Source organism: Amblyomma mixtum, chromosome 4 (genome assembly GCF_055824585.1).
Source record: "Amblyomma mixtum isolate Tamu chromosome 4, ASM5582458v1, whole genome shotgun sequence".
Classification (NCBI taxonomy): domain Eukaryota; kingdom Metazoa; phylum Arthropoda; class Arachnida; order Ixodida; family Ixodidae; genus Amblyomma; species Amblyomma mixtum.
Window position 1 is genome coordinate 23,679,333 of NC_143015.1, and position 17,959 is coordinate 23,697,291.

The window sequence follows — 17,959 nt, forward strand, 5'->3', positions numbered from 1 at the left end:
ATATGAAGAGCTCATACAGTAGTTAATATGTATATATGTATAGGACATTAATACGGCACTGATAAGGTCTAATTTTGTTAGCACTATCTCGCCTAGAGAAGACGTAATGCGGCTCCTTTAAGTACGCTCTTTTGTTAATGCCTGTTTTGTTCCTGTATATGTTGCGAAGGAATTTTAATCTTCGTATTTTGCTGCACGACAAGAGTGTTTTCCAACACAGTCCTTCTTATATAGCGGATCCTCGAACTGTAAAATCATAATTTCCTGTTGCATATAGTGCTGCTTGTTTCTGGATATGTTCAAAGAACAGCTGCATATGTTGAATTCTCGTATTGCTTGGGCGCATCCTGCAGTCAGCCCTTTCCTTCTTTGGTTCTTCGTCGGCCCCAGAATCTGCTCAGTTTCAATGAACAGTCTCCCGATGATGTCAAGGGCAAGCTATCGGCGCTCATCTCCAAGCTTTCCAGGACGTCTGTGCTTGTAGACGGTCGAGGCGTTGATTTACTGTGAGATGCTTTTTTGTGCCTCACAGTGTCCGCACCACGCAGCACTTCCGGCTCCAGACTGTCATCCAGAGCCTTGATGGCATTGAATTCTTTCTCATATTCAACGCGGCAGCGGGCATTGCTTGACGTGTTGTTATGCTTGTCTTCATTCCTTTTGCGCTTTGAAACAGTTTTGAATCGTTTTTCACACTGCACGGCAGTGCGGTGTATCCCCAGAATGAATGAAATCTGTTCAAACATTGCACGGCGGAATTTCTTCAGTGGGCCCACTTGTCTAGCATAGCATGCATAGTAATACAGCAGCAACCTCGTTTGTCTTTCATCCCATGCATTCCCATGTTGCCTCTCTTCCCATGGAGAAGTAACTGGCCATACACAGAGGCCTGATCTTTGTCATCCGCAATAAGTGCATCCACCCTGTCCATGTCCTCCTCCCACCGTGACCTCTGGGCCTCCTTTATTCTTCTTTTTTTGTGGTGCTTTCACAGCATGAGGGGCGGCCGCAGTGGTTGAGGTCTGCAGGATGCCATTCGATGTGTTCTGCTCTTGACTGCTGTTTACTGGATGGGCAGCACTGCTGAAGTCCTCTTGTAGGGGATCTACCAGTGTGTAGTTCAGAATGGCGCAAAAGACACACACACAGGAAAAAAGGGGATGACACAAAGAGCGCCTGCTACCAACTGAATTTATTTCAGAAACACCCTCTTTTATAAGGCAAGACATATCAACCACGAACCGGAAGCAGAAAAAACACATATTCATGGTTTGAATTCATATTTCGAAACACCATCGGCAGAAAAGAAAACCACAAGAACAAAAAACAGAAACTAGAACTACACGTGCCCGTCCAAGAAACCCAGCTCCTGGCGGCATAGTTTAATCGATGAAGTGCTAATGCACGTGGACCCAGCTTTCTGTATATGGTATGCTTCTATAATCTCTCTTTCAAATCGCTCCTTGCCTCTGCCGATAAACGTTGCCTGTTCCAGCATCGGTCCGCAATCTCTGCACTCCCTACAGTGATCCGGCAGGTTGCCCCTGTCATTGTTTTTAATTGTTCTTCTGTGCTCGCTAGCTCTCTCCTTGGCAACCTGCCGGATCACTGTAGGGAGTGCAGAGATTGCGGACCGATGCTGGAACAGGCAACGTTTATCGGCAGAGGCGAGGAGCGATTTGAAAGAGAGATTATAGAAGCATACCATATACAGGAAGCTGGGTCCACGTGCATTAGCACTTCATCGATTAAACTATGCCGCCAGGAGCTGGGTTTCTTGGACGGGCACGTGTAGTTCTAGTTTCTGTTTTTTGTTCTTGTGATTTTCTTTTCTGCCGATGGTGTTTCGAAATATGAATTCAAACCATGAATATGTGTTTTTTCTGCTTCCGGTTCGTGGTTGATATGTCTTGCCTTATAAAAGAGGGTGTTTCTGAAATAAATTCAGTTGGTAGTAGGCGCTCTTTGTGTCATCCCCTTTTTTCCTGTGTGTGTGTCTTTTGCGCCATTCTGAACTACAATCATGAACCAACTAGCCCCAAAGCAAGTTCTTCTACCAGTGTGTCTAGACAAAAATAAAAGCAAAGCTTAGGCACTGTAAACTTTTTTTACATTATGGTATAAATGCAGTTCAGGAGCCCAATATGGCTCTCCGAAAACTTTCTGTGCAATGTTTCTTCATAATGAAAGCATGTTTTTCAGAATTGAGGCCACATTGCGGTGGCTAACAGGGAGTTCAGAAGTCGCAATGGTTGTTGCTGGTACTTATGGAAAGCCGAACTACATTTTGCATAAGGGTGAGGCTTCACTGTTGGCTAGTTCTGGTGTTGGCAGCAAAAGTTTGCGGGATCTGCGATGCATGGTGGTGTGAGGTAAAACTGCATTGCTGCGCTATTTGCCATCACAGAGTGCGATGTCAGGGCTCACAGCACGCCTGCTGCATGTGTTCTATGAGTGAGCATCGACACCATGCTATATGACGGCAGAGGGCACAGCAGTGCAGTTTTGCTACGCTCTGCCCCGCATCACAGATCCTCCAAATTTTTGCTGCCGTTGCAACTAGAATGCACATTCTTCCCTTCTGTGTTGCTGTAAATTAAATTAAACAAAGTTTCAGCTGTTTCTTCAGCTTGGCTGTGGCTGTTTGAGATTGTGCTGAAAAAAAAATTGTCACACTGGTTAGCACACACTGCTTTGCTTTTCACATGTCATCTTCAGAAACACTTCTTTTGAATGTTTGGAAACACAGGACTGTTGTGGGGGTGCAGATAGTTACATAAGTTGTGCTGTACCAGCTTTTGTGTGGCCTTGTCATCCCAACAGTTCTGCAAACACTAGTTCAATAACAAAGTTCCCTACCTTTTCTCACTGTACCTAAAATGAGCTTCATTGTGCAACCTAAAAGTGACTGACATTTTCGCCTCGCTGATACTGGTACTACTGTAACTTTGCATATTTTACCTGCTCCTGCATTGTCTGCTGATCTCTCCAGCTCTACAAAAATGAGCAGCCAGTCTAGAGCAGTCAACCGGTGTGCTGTGGCACAAATGGCATACTTGCACGGCTGCGTGCTAACTTTGAACAACGATGCTCGGAATTCAGTCTCTCGTATGTCTATGCGCCCTGGTGCACATGTAAAAAGCTGCATCTCTATGAAAGCAGTTGTCCAAACAAGTAATCTTTTCACTGTCACGAAAGGGCACGTTGCTGTTCGTTCCTCCCCGCAGGGAGGCGTCTGCAGCATGCAGACGTTGGTGAGTGGCGACACCACGGGGTTAACCCGAGCATCCGCAGGGACATCCCCGCAGGGGGATGATGGTGAACAATGCATCACCACGGACCCGAGCATCCGCGCTTAGCTGTGCGTGGCATCGCCGTGTCCGGGGAAAAGGGGATCCTGGTGGTTGAGCCGATGCCGAGCGTTTAGACCCTTAAGGCCTCTCGGCGGAGGCAACACACCACTTTGGCCCCAGCTTCCTGTAGACGGCACCTCCGGCCTGACCCAACCGGGGCAAATCGGCAGTCGCCTTTTCCTGTCCTCCCCTCTATCTTTAACTTTCCTATTTCATTTCTTACAACTTTCCTGTATCCTCCTCTCTTCTTTGTTTTTCCTTTTTTCCTGGCGGCGAGGGTTAACCGTGTGTGACCAACAACCCTGAGTTGAGTCATATTAGGTTATAGTTAAGGTGTACAGCTGGCGTGGGCAGGACTTTCTTTCAAGTTCCTGTCGCGTCCCCTTGTTGGACTCCATGGTGGGTGGCTGGCACCATGACCGAAAAACATCAATTTTTTATGGCTCCCCCTTTTTCCAAACCACATCGCTCTCTCAAAAGAGGGCGGAACAATGCAGATGATTTTTTTCAGAAAAGAAAGCTATCTTTCCCAAAGTTTCATGTCGTCCATAGCGAAGCAGAAGGAAAACAAGCAAGACTAATATCCCCGTTCCTAGTAGCAAAGTGCCTTTCAGATACCTTGGGCCTTGGGTACAAGGTATACAAAATTGCCAGCGGTGACTTACTGCTCGAACTTCGTGACACTGTCCAACACTCTAAACTCTCAAACCTTGCGTCCATTGGGGAAATCCCAGTCTCTGTCACTTCACATCGATCTTTGAACACTGTCCGAGGCGTCATATCTGAAATCGACTTTATCCACCTCTCTGAGAAAGAAATGCTTGAGGGCCTTACTGACCAAGATGTCATAAATGTTCAGCGCATAAAGATCCGGAAGGATAACAAGGAAATAGACAGAAAGCACCTGATCCTCACTTTCAATACCAGCACACTCCCCGAAAGCACTGAAGCTGGTTACCTGAAAATAAATGTAAGACCATATATACCCAACCCACGAAGATGTTTCAACTGTCAGAGATTCGGCCATGGCTCACAGAGTTGTCGAGGCCGCAAAACTTGCGCAAAATGCTCGTCAAAGGAACACCAATCTGAAGAATGTGTTGCTACACTGCGGTGTGCAAACTGTGAAGGAGACCATGCTGCCTATTCCAGAGCTTGTCCTTCATGGAAAAAAGAAAAAGAAATCATTACTCTCAAGACTACTGAAAACATTTCTTTCAAGGAAGCAAGAAGGCGATATGCTCAAACAAACACATTCTCCTTCAGTGCAAAAACAAACTTCACCGATGTGGTGCGTGGGCGCGGCACACCACACCAGGCTTCGGCACCTGTCCAGTCCACACGCAGTGAGCCTGTGGCGGGACCACCCGCGCCCCCGTGTGGAGTAGCTAGCGCTACTCCGCAAACCCCGAAGGAGGCAACGCACACCCACGGGTCGGCGAGCCTCAAGACCTCTTCCCACAGGTCGAGGTCTAACTTGAAAACCAACGTGCCTCCTGCACGGTCGTCCAGCGCCTCTGCAGAGGCGACGGATACGACAACCCAAGGCAGCCCCATGCCGTCCACGTCGGACGGACGACGAAGCTCCTTGGATCGACTGAAAAATTTCAGGTCCCGAGTCACGGGGCCAAATCCAAGTTAATTTCAGTTTTTCTTCACGCACGCACAACATAAAGATGGCTTTCATAATAAACTGGAACTGCCGAGGACTCGTAAATAACTATACAGATATCAAAGACATTTTAAACATGAATTCTCCTGTTGCTTTATGCCTGCAGGAAACCAATTTAGGTCCCCGGCACACAAACGTGCTAAAAAATACACTGTCTTCCGCCAGGACCGAGAAGGGGCGAGCAGACTCTCGGGAGGCGTAGCCATCGTTGTGCAGCCTGGAGTAGCAGCTCGTGAGCTCAAACTGAAAACTAGATTCGAAGCCGTAGCAGCCACTGTGGTTGCTCACAAAACCATCACACTTTGTTCCATATATCTTCAACCGCACCTCGAAGTACCGCAGCATGACTTAGAGAACCTTTTAGAACAGTTGCGGGAGCCATACGTGGTAGTGGGAGATTTTAACGCACACTCTTGTTTTTGGGGCAGTGATAAAACCGATAGCAGGGGTCATGTCGTTGAGAATTTTATACTATCTAATAATATTTGTCTACTAAACACTGGTAAGCCCACTTATTGCTGTCCTAGCTCAGGAAAAATGAGTGTTTTAGATTTGTCTTTTAGTTCTCCATCTGTTTTTAGCGATATTAAATGGGATATTTTAGACAACCCCTACGGAAGCGGTAATCTGCCTGTTGAAATCAGCCTGTCTCCCCGCAGGGAGGCGTCTGCAGCATGCAGACGTTGGTGAGTGGCGACACCACGGGGTTAACCCGAGCATCCGCAGGGACATCCCCGCAGGGGGATGATGGTGAACAATGCGTCACCACGGACCCGAGCATCCGCGCTTAGCCGTGCGTGGCATCGCCGTGTCCGGGGAAAAGGGGATCCTGGTGGTTGAGCCGATGTCGAGCGTTTGGACCCTTAAGGCCCCTCGGCGGAGGCAACACACCACTTTGGCCCCAGCTTCCTGTAGACGGCACCTCCGGCCTGACCCGACCGGGGGAAATCGGCAGTCGCCTTTTCCTGTCCTCCCCTCTATCTTCCACTTTCCTATTTCCTTTCTTACAACTTTCCTGTATCCTCCTCTCTTCTTCATTTTTTCCTCTTTTTCCTGGCGGCGAGGGTTAACCGTGTGTGACCAACTACCCTGAGTTGAGTCATATTAGGTTATAGTTGAGGTGTACAGCTTGCGTGGGCAGGGCTTGCTTTCAAGTTCCTGTCCCGTCCCCTTGTTGGACTCCATGGTGGGTGGCTGGCACCATGACCGAAAAACATCAAATTTTGTGGCTCCCCCCCTTTCCAAACCAGATCGCCCTCTCAAAAGAGGCCGGGCCGATGTGACAGCTGAATACATCCAGAAATCTAAAGTGACTTTCACCAAATTCCATGTGCTCCACAGCGAAGCAACAGATAAAACTGCCCGAACGATATCTCCATTCTTGGTAGCGAAAAGCCTGACCGATGCCTTGGGCACAGGTTACAAGCTAAAAAAAATGCCTAGTGGCGACCTCCTTCTGGAGCTTAAAGACAACGGCCAACTTTCCAAACTCTCCACCATATTGTCAGTCGGGAAAACCCCAATCTCAATAACTCCACACCGTTCCTTAAACAGTGTCCGTGGTTTCATTTCCGAAGCAGACTTTGTCTGCCTCACTGAGGAAGAAATCCTTGAGGGTCTCAGTGACCAGAATGTTACAAACGTGCATCGTATTAAAAAAGGAAAGACGACAAGGAAATCCCGACGAAACATATTGTTCGGACATTCAACTCGAGCACACTTCCAGAGACCATCGAAGCAGGTTACATGAAAATAAATGTACGTCACTACATACCGAATCCACGAAGGTGCTTTAACTGTCAAAAGTACGGACATGGGTCACAGAGCTGCCGTGGCCACAAAACATGCGCTAAATGCGCCTCAAAAGACCATGCTTCCGAGAACTGTGAAGGAGCAGCACTTCGGTACGCAAACTGCGAAGGTGATCACACAGCATATTCTAGATCATGTCCTTCCTGGAAGGCTGAGAAAGAAATAATTACAATGAAAACAAAACATAACTTTCAGGGAAGCAAGACAACTCTACCACGCAAAGAACACCTTCACGTTCTCAACAAAAACAAACTGCTGACGTGGTGCGCAGGGGCGGTGCACCACGCAGCACTCCGGCATCTGCCCAGGCCACCGTCACGGGGCCTGTGGCAGGGCCATCCACGCCCCAGGCAGGGACAGCGAAGGCTGCCCTGCCATCTACAAAGCCCACGAGTCGGCACCCTGCAGGACTTCTCCCCGCCGGGGGAGGCCCGACACCAACACATCCGCGGCTTCGCAGTCCTCCAGCACCTCTGGTGAGGTGATGGATACAACTACCACTCCGCCCGCTTTCCAGCGGCGGACCGGCTCTCACGAACGAAGAAAAGATAGAACCCCGGTAACGGGCCCAGAACAGTAAATTCCTTCCGCTCCATTCCCACCCCAAAAAAACAAACATGACATTTGTGGTTCAATGGAACTGTAGAGGAATGTTGAGGAACTACAGTGATATAACACATATTCTAGGGTCAGCGATGCCTCTAGCTCTATGTCTCCAGGAGACCAATCTTGGTCCACAACATTCAAATATCTTAAAACATTATACAACTTTTAGGCGTGATCGCGAGCATGCAAATAGACTCTCGGGAGGCGTCGCAATCATCATCCAAAGCGGCGTCCCGGCTCAAGAAATCAAACTGAAAACAAAACTTGAGGCTGTTGCGGTTAGCGTCATCAGCTACAAAACCATAACAATATGTTCCGTATATCTTCCCCCACACATCACATTAACATGCCAAGATCTAGAAGGCCTGATCGATGAACTGCCGGAGCCATTTCTGGTAGTTGGCGATTTTAACGCTCACTCTCCGTTTTGGGGAAGCGAACGCTGTGACTCTAGAGGCCAAACAATCGAAGATTTTATACTTTCAAATAACGTCTGTCTTTTAAATACGGGAAAAGCCACATACTGCTGTCCAAGCTCAGCAAAAATGAGCTCTCTCGATTTACCTTTCGCATCACCATTACTTTTTAACGACTTTAAATGGGATGTTTTAAATGACCCCATGGGCAGCGATCACTTACCTACCGTCGTCAGGCTCTCATCATCTACTCCAATCATCCCCACAAGGCCACGTCGCTGGAAAATTCAGCTCGCCGACTGGCCACTTTTTACAAAAAGTTTCACTCTAGAAAAGGAATTTTGTGACCACCTCAGCACAGATGAAATTAATGATAAGTTTACTGAATGCATAATATCGGCCGCAACACTCGCTATAGCACAAACAACAGGACTTGCACAAAAGAAACAAAGTGTGGTGGACACAAGAATGCACATTAGCAAAAAAACAACAAAACAAAGCCTGGAGCGCTCTGCGTCGATATCCCACTGCAGAGAACTTACTTACCTTTAAGAAGGCAAGAGCCAGAGCGCGGTATGTGCGAAGAAATGCAGAGAAAACCTCTGGGCAGAAATATGGTTGGTTGGTTTATGGGGTTTAACGTCCCAAAGCGACTAAGGCTATGAGAGACGCCGTAGTGGAGGGCTCCGGAAATTTCGACCACCTGGTGTTCTTTTACGTGCACTGACATCGCACAGTACACGGGCCTCTAGAATGTCTCCTCCAAAGAAATTCTAGCCGCCGCGGCCGGGATCGAAGCCGCGTCTTTTGGGTCAGCAGCCGAGCACCATAACCGCTGAGCCACCGCGGCGGCTCTTGGCAGAAATATGTCTCCTCAATAAAGAGTTCAATAACATCAAAGAAAATGTGGGGAAAAGTTCGTAAATCTGCTGGTGACCATACCCCTTTCACACTTCCTCTCTTGACAGCACCCGGGACACAAAACAAAAGCATAACATTAAATTCTGCTGGGTTCCTAGCCATGTTGGAATTGTGGGCAATGAGAAAGCAGATGTTTGCGCTGCACAAGCCCGGAATGGTCAAATAAAACAAGTGAGCATACCGCACAGGGATTGTTTAAAGTTTATATACAGTAAACTCAAAAATAAGTGGCAGGCTGCATGGCAAGAGCACGTAAACAACAAACTACATTCTGTGAAGCCAATTTTAGGGGAATGGCAATCATGTAGGCATCAAGAACGTTTTACCGAAGTTATTTTATGTCGCCTCCGCATTGGACACACCCACCTCACGCACAGCTTTCTGCTAACCAAACAAAACAAACCTCTCTGTGAAATGTGCGGTGCTGAACTCACAGTGAACCACATTTTAATTTCATGTATAAATCTAGAAGAACTTAGAAAGAAATATTTTACAACATTTTTCAAGGAAAGCATCCCATCACACCCCATGTTACTTTTAAGCGATTGAGCACTGGTTGACATCTCATGTATTTTTAGGTTTCTCAAGGAAGCCAGCATTTTAAACAAACTCTAAGCATAGAAAGCTTCACCTTTAACAAAAACACTAACCTTGTGTTTGGCGCATCATAGCCTCAGTTCCTTTTGCGCCATTAAAATCAATATAACTATAACTAAATCAGCCTGTCATCCCCACCATCAGCCATCCCGACAAAACCACGGCGCTGGAAGCTTCATTTAGCAGACTGGCAACTTTTTAGAACACAAGCCACTTTAGAAAAAATTGTTTTAGAGAATCTTAATATCAATGAAATAAATGAAAAATTCACAACTTGTATTCTCGCTGTCGCACACTCGGCTATACCTCAATCTTCAGGAATAGTACGGCAAAACCATAAAGTGTGGTGGACTGAAGATTGCAAAGAAGCAAAAGAACTGCAAAACAAAGCTTGGGGTATATTTCGCAGATACCCTACGCAGGAGAACCTTATTAAATTTAAAAAAGGAAGAGCTAGGGCTCGGAACGTACGTCGAAATGCCGAAAAAGCATCATGGCAGAGCTTCGTTTCATCCATAAACAGCCACATCACACCAACAAAAATGTGGGAGGAGGTACATAAACTATATGGTCGTTACTCCCCATTCACGGTTCCTCTTCTGACGGCTCCTGGTGTGCAGATATATATAAAAGAACAAGCAGATATATTAGGTGAACATTTTTCCACTATATCGAGTTCCTCTCACTACACAGAATCATTTTTAAAATATAAAAACACCGCCGAAAGACAGAGACTGCCGACAACAGGCAATGCTCACGAAGCATATAATATCCCAATTACACTACAAGAAATTAAGAGCGTACTTTCTTCCGGTAAAAAGACAGCACCAGGACCAGATGGCATTCACTACGAAATGCTCGCCCATCTGTCTGAACCTGCTGTGGTATCACTTCTGACATTTTTTAACAAAATATGGGTATCAGGAGAGATACCAGAGGCTTGGAAAAAAACCATTGTGGTACCATTGTTAAAGCCCGGAAAGCTGCCTACATCCCCTGGCAAGTACAGACCCATAGCCCTGACAAGCACACTTGCAAAATCCTTTGAAAGCGTTCTGAACATTAGGTTAATGTTTGTATTAGAATCCCGTGAACATCTTGACATTCATCAGTGTGGGTTCAAAAAAGCATGCTCTACAACAGACCATCTTGTTCGCCTTGAGAACACAGTTCGAGAAGCATTTATACACAGACAATACTGCCTTGCGGTCTTTTTTTATTTAGAGAAAGCTTATGACACCACATGGAGGTTCGGCATTCTGCGGGACCTTGGAGGCCTCGGCATACGTGGTAGGATGCTGAAATGCTTGAGTGACTTTTTGTCCAACCGTTCATTTAAAGTACGTCTCGGTGCCACTCTTGCTAAGAAGTTCACTCAAGAGAATGGCGTACCTCAGGGATGCATATTAAGCACTACGCTCTTCATAGTAAAAATGAACTCCCTAGCAAAAATAATTCCAAAGTCCATCATGTATTCAATCTATGTCGACGATCTCCAGATTGCTTGCACATCCTCTAGTGTTACATCGTGTGAAAGGCAAATACAACTGACAGTAAACAGACTAACAACATGGGCAGATAAAAATGGTTTCAAGTTTTCCACGCTAAAGTCAGTAGCTGTACTCTTCTCGCTTAGAAGAGGGCTCCACACTGATCCCACTCTTTTCCTTAATGAGGTCACAGTACCAGTGAACAATGAACACAAGTTTTTAGGAGTAACTTTTGACAAAAAACTCACATTCCTGCCACACATAAACACCCTCAAAAAGAAAGCTTCTCAATCCCTGAATATAATAAAAGTACTGTCACGAAAAAATTGGGGTTCCGACAGAACATGTCTTTTAAAAATTTACCGTTCTGTAGTACGCTCTACCCTTGATTGTGGATGTATAGTGTATGGCTTAGTGAGACCATCATACCTTAAACGACTAGATCCAGTACACAACTTAGGTTTGCGTCTTTCCACCGGTGCACCGGTGCTTTCCACCGGTGCATACCCATAAAGTCTTTATGCAGAAACCAACGAACCATCACTTACAGACCGAAGAACCATGCTCACATGCTCGTACATTTTAAAAATCCGTTCGATGCCCAAACACCTATGTCACCCCATAGTCACAAAATACCCATCAAGAACACTGTATAACAACAAGCCGCTAGCTATAAGACCACTCCTCCTGCGTTTTGAAGAGATGTGCCAAAACATCGGTGTTCTAGACACATTACCTGTCATTGCACCAAGACGAAATCCACTGCCTCCATGGTAAAATTTTCCTGCAATCTGTGACCTCACTCTTACACACTTTCATAAAAAACAAACTCCACAACAACATATAATACAAGAATTCCTTGCACTGGAAGAAAAATACAATAGTTTTACGGATTTCTACACGAATGGATCAAAAACAGATGTTTACGTAGGAAGCGCAGTGGTACGAGGGAATTCGGAGAAAACAATAAGACTTCCACAGTGCACATCCATCTTCACTGCAGAAAGTTACGCAATCTGTATGGCCATAGAAAATATAGTTAACGAGAACCTCCCAAACAGTATTATCTATACAGACTTCTTAAGTGTAATTACAGCTCTCCACTCTGGAAACGCTATCACTCCTATACTTGGTGACATCATACATGACATAGTAACAGCCACATCTCGAGGACAAAACATAAAACTATGCTGGGTACCTACTCATGTTGGAATAACAGGCAACGAGAGAGCAGATTTGTGTGCTGCTAAGGCTCGTGGAAAGGAAATTAAAAAAGTAAGTATACCCTGTAATGACTGCATGAAATCAATAGAAAGGAAACTAAGCAAAAAGTGGCGGTCGGCTTGGAACAGTGAAGTAAAAAATAAACTGCACTTGGTAAAACCAGTTTTAGGTGAATTTAAGTCGTGTGTGCACCAGGAACGTTTTAAAGAAGTTATCTTATGCCGTCTCAGAATAGGCCACACGCACGTTACACACAACTTTCTCCTTACAAAAAAAGACAAACCTGTTTGCGAAGAATGCGGAGACGAACTTACGGTTAACCATATTTTAATATCTTGTGTTAAACTTGAAAAACTGAGAAAAAAGTACTTTAGTCAATTTTATAGAGAATGCATTCCTTTTCATCCAGCACTGCTCTTAGACGATAATGCCATTGTTAACATTCCTTCTATATCTAGCTTTTTAAAAGAAGCAGGCGTACTGGAAAAACTATAATTATTTAACCACGGGCTCACTCTATTGCATGATACACCTCAGCCACTTTCTCATTCATGTGAAGAAGGCTGAGGTTTTTATTTTATCGGTTGGGATCCTCGACATCCTTGGCAAGCCAAGGATGGCCGCTGAGGCTACCTGACCTTTTTAAAGCTTTGTCCATTAGCCATTGCTAGATCTCGTCTTCTCTGTTATTACTAGGTAGTTAAACTTTTTACGCCCTTTACACCACTGATCAGGTTCCTCATTTTTATTAAATCCCGCAGAAACCATTTTCCATACCTTGTGCTTGGCGCATGATGGCCTTAGCTGCCTATGTGCCATAAAACCCAACACAACCCAACGCTGTTCGTTCCTGCAATGTGGAAGAATTCTAGAGGCCACTACGATGTGCTTTTGGGCGAGGGAATACGCGACGAGCAGCTTGGGAGACGGGCACCATCGTGCATACTGCGAGCTCAGCGGCACGGTTGAAGCTCATTGACCACGGCCAGCAACACCATTTGCCAGCTTTCTTTTAAGCAGGCGCAGATGGCGCAGGAAGGTTGCCCTTGCTTTGAAAGGTACACTCGTAGCAATGTAAACATACCTGGGTCGCATCCAAGCTCTCTGACGACTGACGACTTCGGCCCACGCCTCCGTCTTTTTCTTGTGGTCTTTATAATCGGTCCTCGAACTGTCCCACACACAAAATGGGACGCTACTGCACCTCGCAGATCAGCCGGTTGTTAAACTCGACACGAGCTGCCTTTGTCGACATAGCCATGTCGGTAAACTTATAAAAAAGTGCCAAGCATACCAAGCAAACAGAAGCGCGCGCAAAAGGCATGCGCCGGCTAGGCAGACGGAGGTGTCGACACACCGGTGAGCCATGATTGGCTGTCCCTGCTGGCCGCTTCCGGCACTGTCCGACGACGCCCGTCAAATATCTGGCGGGTCCAGTGGCGCCTAGGTCTGGTGGCTGAGGCTCTCGACGATGGCTGTCCAGGTCTGGTGGCCCGGACATCTGCGGCTGAGGCCCAAGCCTGGGAACTCGGGGAGCCAGCAGAACTTGTCCACGTCCGTCACCAACTGTGCTCTTCCTCTTCTCCCCCGCAAGTTCTCGAGGAACTGGGGGTGCTTCCATCAAGTAAACTGGTTGCACTGAGAAAAAAATAGTGAAAAGCGAAGGATGTCAAGTATGTCACTGAAGCTGACAGCAGAGGCAAGGTCCCAGCGTCGCTGTCTCTAGCCAAGAAGGCACGTCTTCAGGATGCTGCTCACAAGGTCTCTGAGGAAGCAACATATGGTGCCGGTGAACTTTAAAGCTGTGCACTAGATCTAGATATCCTGGCCAGCATTGTGTGCAGTTTTCATGTATATATGGCTGCAATAACTTTCCTGCAATAAAAAGTTTTCTAGGAGCGTCTCCCCTTAATCTATTAGTTATTTATTCTAATCATTTTCATGATGTGCATTGGCTTCTGTAGCAGGAAATTCTTATCCTGTTTCTTATTGCACTTTTGTCCACAACCACTGAATTTTCATGAAGGTAATAGACTGCAATGCCCGGGTTCTCTGCCATCTCATTCAGTACATGATATTTTGTCTGCTGCACCTCATACACCATTATGATACCTCATGATAATTGAATCTCCACTGACTCCATAGAGTTCCATTTTGAAGCACATACTAGGTTCTTTAATGCACTTGTTACATTATGCATTTGTGGCGGTTGCCAGACAACTTTATGGAACAGCTTTAGATGCCTCTTGGGAGCTATGGTGGTTTTGAAAAACGCCGGGCAGCTCACCAACCCTGCTAGAAGCGGACGTGAAGCCGGCTTTGGCAATGCTTCCGGCAGGAACACGCAGCTGACCCGTTCTATTCGAAGGATACGAGCGAACACCTTATCAAGAAGGGCAACAGCGATGTTGAAGCCCGAGGGCTAATGTAACACATCACCCCTTAATGATGGGCAACCTGTGCTCTGTCAGCAATAATGTGTTCTGATAACCTGTCTCTCGTGAGTTTTCACAAATTCAGTCGAACTTGAAGCACATCTTGAAGCTGAGTACTCCAGTTTCTAGCCTTTGAAGCATTCGAAACACAAGGAAAGGGCATTGCCGCAGTTCATGTCAAGCGCAAATCAAACTATTCTATATGCTTGTGTTTTCGTTTTCGTCACTGTTGTTAAACCTTTATTTCTTTAGTTTTTCAACTACAGCTTCCAGAATACGCGAGAAGCTTTCTTGCTGCAGTGCGAGCTGCTGCTGAAAATTATCTCGGTCGGCTCCTTCACATTGCATTCGTTCTCACTCAAGTTACAGGCGGCTTTCTTCAAGGGCTAGACCACGTGATTCCAGAGTGAAATCTTTTTCTTTAATTGCCGTTTCATGGCGCATCCGCTTTTCGAGGAACTCGATGTCAGCAGGATCCTGCTTTCGTTTACCTGTAAAAAAGACAAGACACCAGGGTAACTTGCTCCGGTAAAATGTGCACACATATTAGGGCTTGTGGATTGTCAAAAACAGCAAAAATGTGTTTCACGTTTATGTACACACTTCTGTGAATGACCCCGCAGGGGGGCGTCTGCAGCATGCAGACGTTGGTGAGTGGCGACACCACGGGGTTAACCCGACCCTTAGCAAAAACTAATACGTTTGGAATATACGGAGGTCTATTTAAAGTGTATTTTAAACATATTTTGTATTCGTGAATGCACTAAAAATATGTAGGAAATACGTTTCTGAAATTTCATGCTTGGTATTCGAAATATATTTTTAAAATGTGCCAAAAATACCTCACTTAAAGCATACTTCGAGCACTTTTCAAATACATGAAAAAATATGCATGCAATTTTAGCATCTTGTCAGTGTATTAAAAGTGTATTTTCGGAAATATGAAATTAATTCATCGAAAGTATACTTCAATTCTAGAAAACGGGCAGCCCTTGTAAACGTATATGTATGCAGTTTTAGCATCTTGTCAATGTATTAAAAGTGAACTTTCGTAAATATGAAATTAATTCATCCGAAATATATTTCAATCCTAACAAACGGGCAGTCCTTTTAAACGTCTTTGCACACTTCTAGCTGCCATGAACAGTGGAGTGCTAGAAATCGTGTTTCGGGAAATGGCATTTGCGTGTCGTCAATGTATTTGAAGTGTACTTCCGTAAATACGTAATTAATTCCTCCAAAGAACACTGAAATTCTAGCAAATTGGCAGTCCGCATTAGCATATTTGCAGCGCACTACAAGCTGTCGTTGAACAATCTAATGCTCAAAATCGAGTTTCGGGACATCGCATTTTGGTGCTGGCCATCTATTTAAAGTGTACTTTCGTAAATACGCAATTAATCCGTCTGAAGTATATTTAAATTCTAACAAATGGGTTGTCCGCGTAAACATATTTGCATTACACTTCAAGCTACCGTGGAACAATCTAGGGCTCGAAATGACGTTTTAGCGAAGAGTGAAAACTTTCCCTTTCTTGTCATCCTTTCGTTTATGGTAACTTCTAGCAGGAAGGTGATCACCCCTGCTACACGGGCGCTTCGAATGCCTTCCAGCCGAATGTCATCTAACGATGCTACATGTGTTCTTTCTAAGGGAGTGCTTGAAGATAATATTACGCCAATGAATATTAACCGCGTCAGCATGAAATTTCCCCGGGAGTGCGCCGATGAGGACGACTGCACTCATACTGTTGTTTACATCGCTTGTTTACATAACATAAAACGCAATCTGCGCTTTGGTTCTAATAAACAATCTGTTTTCTTTTTTACTGGTTGTACTCGTGATTGTTTACGCAGTGCTACAATGTGTGGGAAGCGATGATGCGATCGCACGCCTGAGAAAGCCGGGTTGTTGGCATCGCGCAGGACTGGCGCTTCTCGCTTCTTGTCCCGGCTTTCTCCGACGTGACCAGTACTTTTTTTTAAACTACTTTATCCAGAAGCATGTATGGCGACTGTTCGCTTTAACTGAAACGGCCTAACTTGTTATCCACAAGCTAGCGACGGCGACGACTGCTGCTGGCCGTAAAGCACGGCTCGGCAGTCTGGGTCACACCGGCGATTCCCGTTCATCGTACGCGTGCCCTGCGATGTAAGCAATAGTTGATTTCAGGTCACTGTTGCCAAAACTACACCTGGTGACCATTTGCATTCGCTAAAGCTTGTGATTCGCTCTTCACAACCGCCGAAATCACAGATCCAACCCTGCGAACTCGCTGGGCCTAGTCGTCGCGGAAGGGAACCGAGCCGTCGTCGATTGAAACTGATTTGGCAAGCGCTTATCGCTGGTGAGTGTTCAGGTATGCACACGTGAAATATAGCCGTTCGTTTCGCTCATTTAGAAGCGCGAGCATGCACACACCGCCGCCTCATCACCGTGCTCTCGCTCAGCCGCCGACAAGGCTGACCGTCCGCCGACCGGATTCGTCGGTGTCGTTGGCCTGAAAAACGTGTCCCTCTAGAATCATATTATAGTAAACTAGATATTTCACTATAATTACATGCTGTTGTTCAGCGTGATATATACTGTCGTTGTCGGACTAGTGTGACCGCCGTCGTCGTCGTCGCTGTACACTGAAAGCGAGCTGAGGCTTTCGAATGCGTTTCGAAAGTGTCGTGCAGCACCGCGGCAGTCCATCGAGTCCGAATGTCATTCCTATTCTCGAATGCCATTCCACTCAATGTCATTCGAACATTTCCGTGTGAGAACGTGATAGCATTATACCAGCAAAAGCGCCTTGGGTACTTCTGGGTCCGAATAAGCCAGCGGAAAGGATCCCGTGTGGCAGGGCAGACCGGCTCCCTTACACGCCCATGTATCTGTTGGTTGACAGTTCGACTCCTGACCTGTGCCTGACGCAAGTTTCAACTAGCAATTCCGTTGTCAATTAATCCCAGATTCGAACGCGACCAGTAGGATACTTCTGCGATAATTTGGAAGCCCACAGTATTTGCGCAAAAAAAGGTATCACCGTGCAAAATAGTGCGTCGCTTTCGCTGGGTATATATACGGCAAGCCAAGTATAGCGCTTGTCGTAGGATTTGTTGTTTGCTGTGTCGCTGTCGTCTTGGTATGCTGTATGTAGGTATCTGCCGTTCGCAATCAATCACGTGACCTGATAATATCAGACTCCTGTTGATTAATGATAAATACCCGTGTACGATTTGTTCTCCAGTTGATGAATTAACCCGTGTCATTCCATGGAGCCGCCCAGTAGACCTTTTTTTAAGCCCGTGTAAACACATTTTTAATGTATTAAATGTATATTTTTAGTATATTTCTAATGTATATTTTTATTATATTTTTAATGCATTATAAATATGCTAAGCGGGCAAAAATGTACTTTTCACGTGTTTTTAAGAACGTTTAAAAT

At 45.7% G+C, this 17,959-nt stretch overlaps 1 pseudogene; it reads right to left on the bottom strand.

Moving 5' to 3' along the window:
- Positions 1–226: 226 nt before the first annotated feature.
- On the bottom strand, positions 227–5,370 carry LOC149345889 (uncharacterized; annotated as a pseudogene).
- Between the last annotated feature and the right edge of the window lie 12,589 nt (positions 5,371–17,959).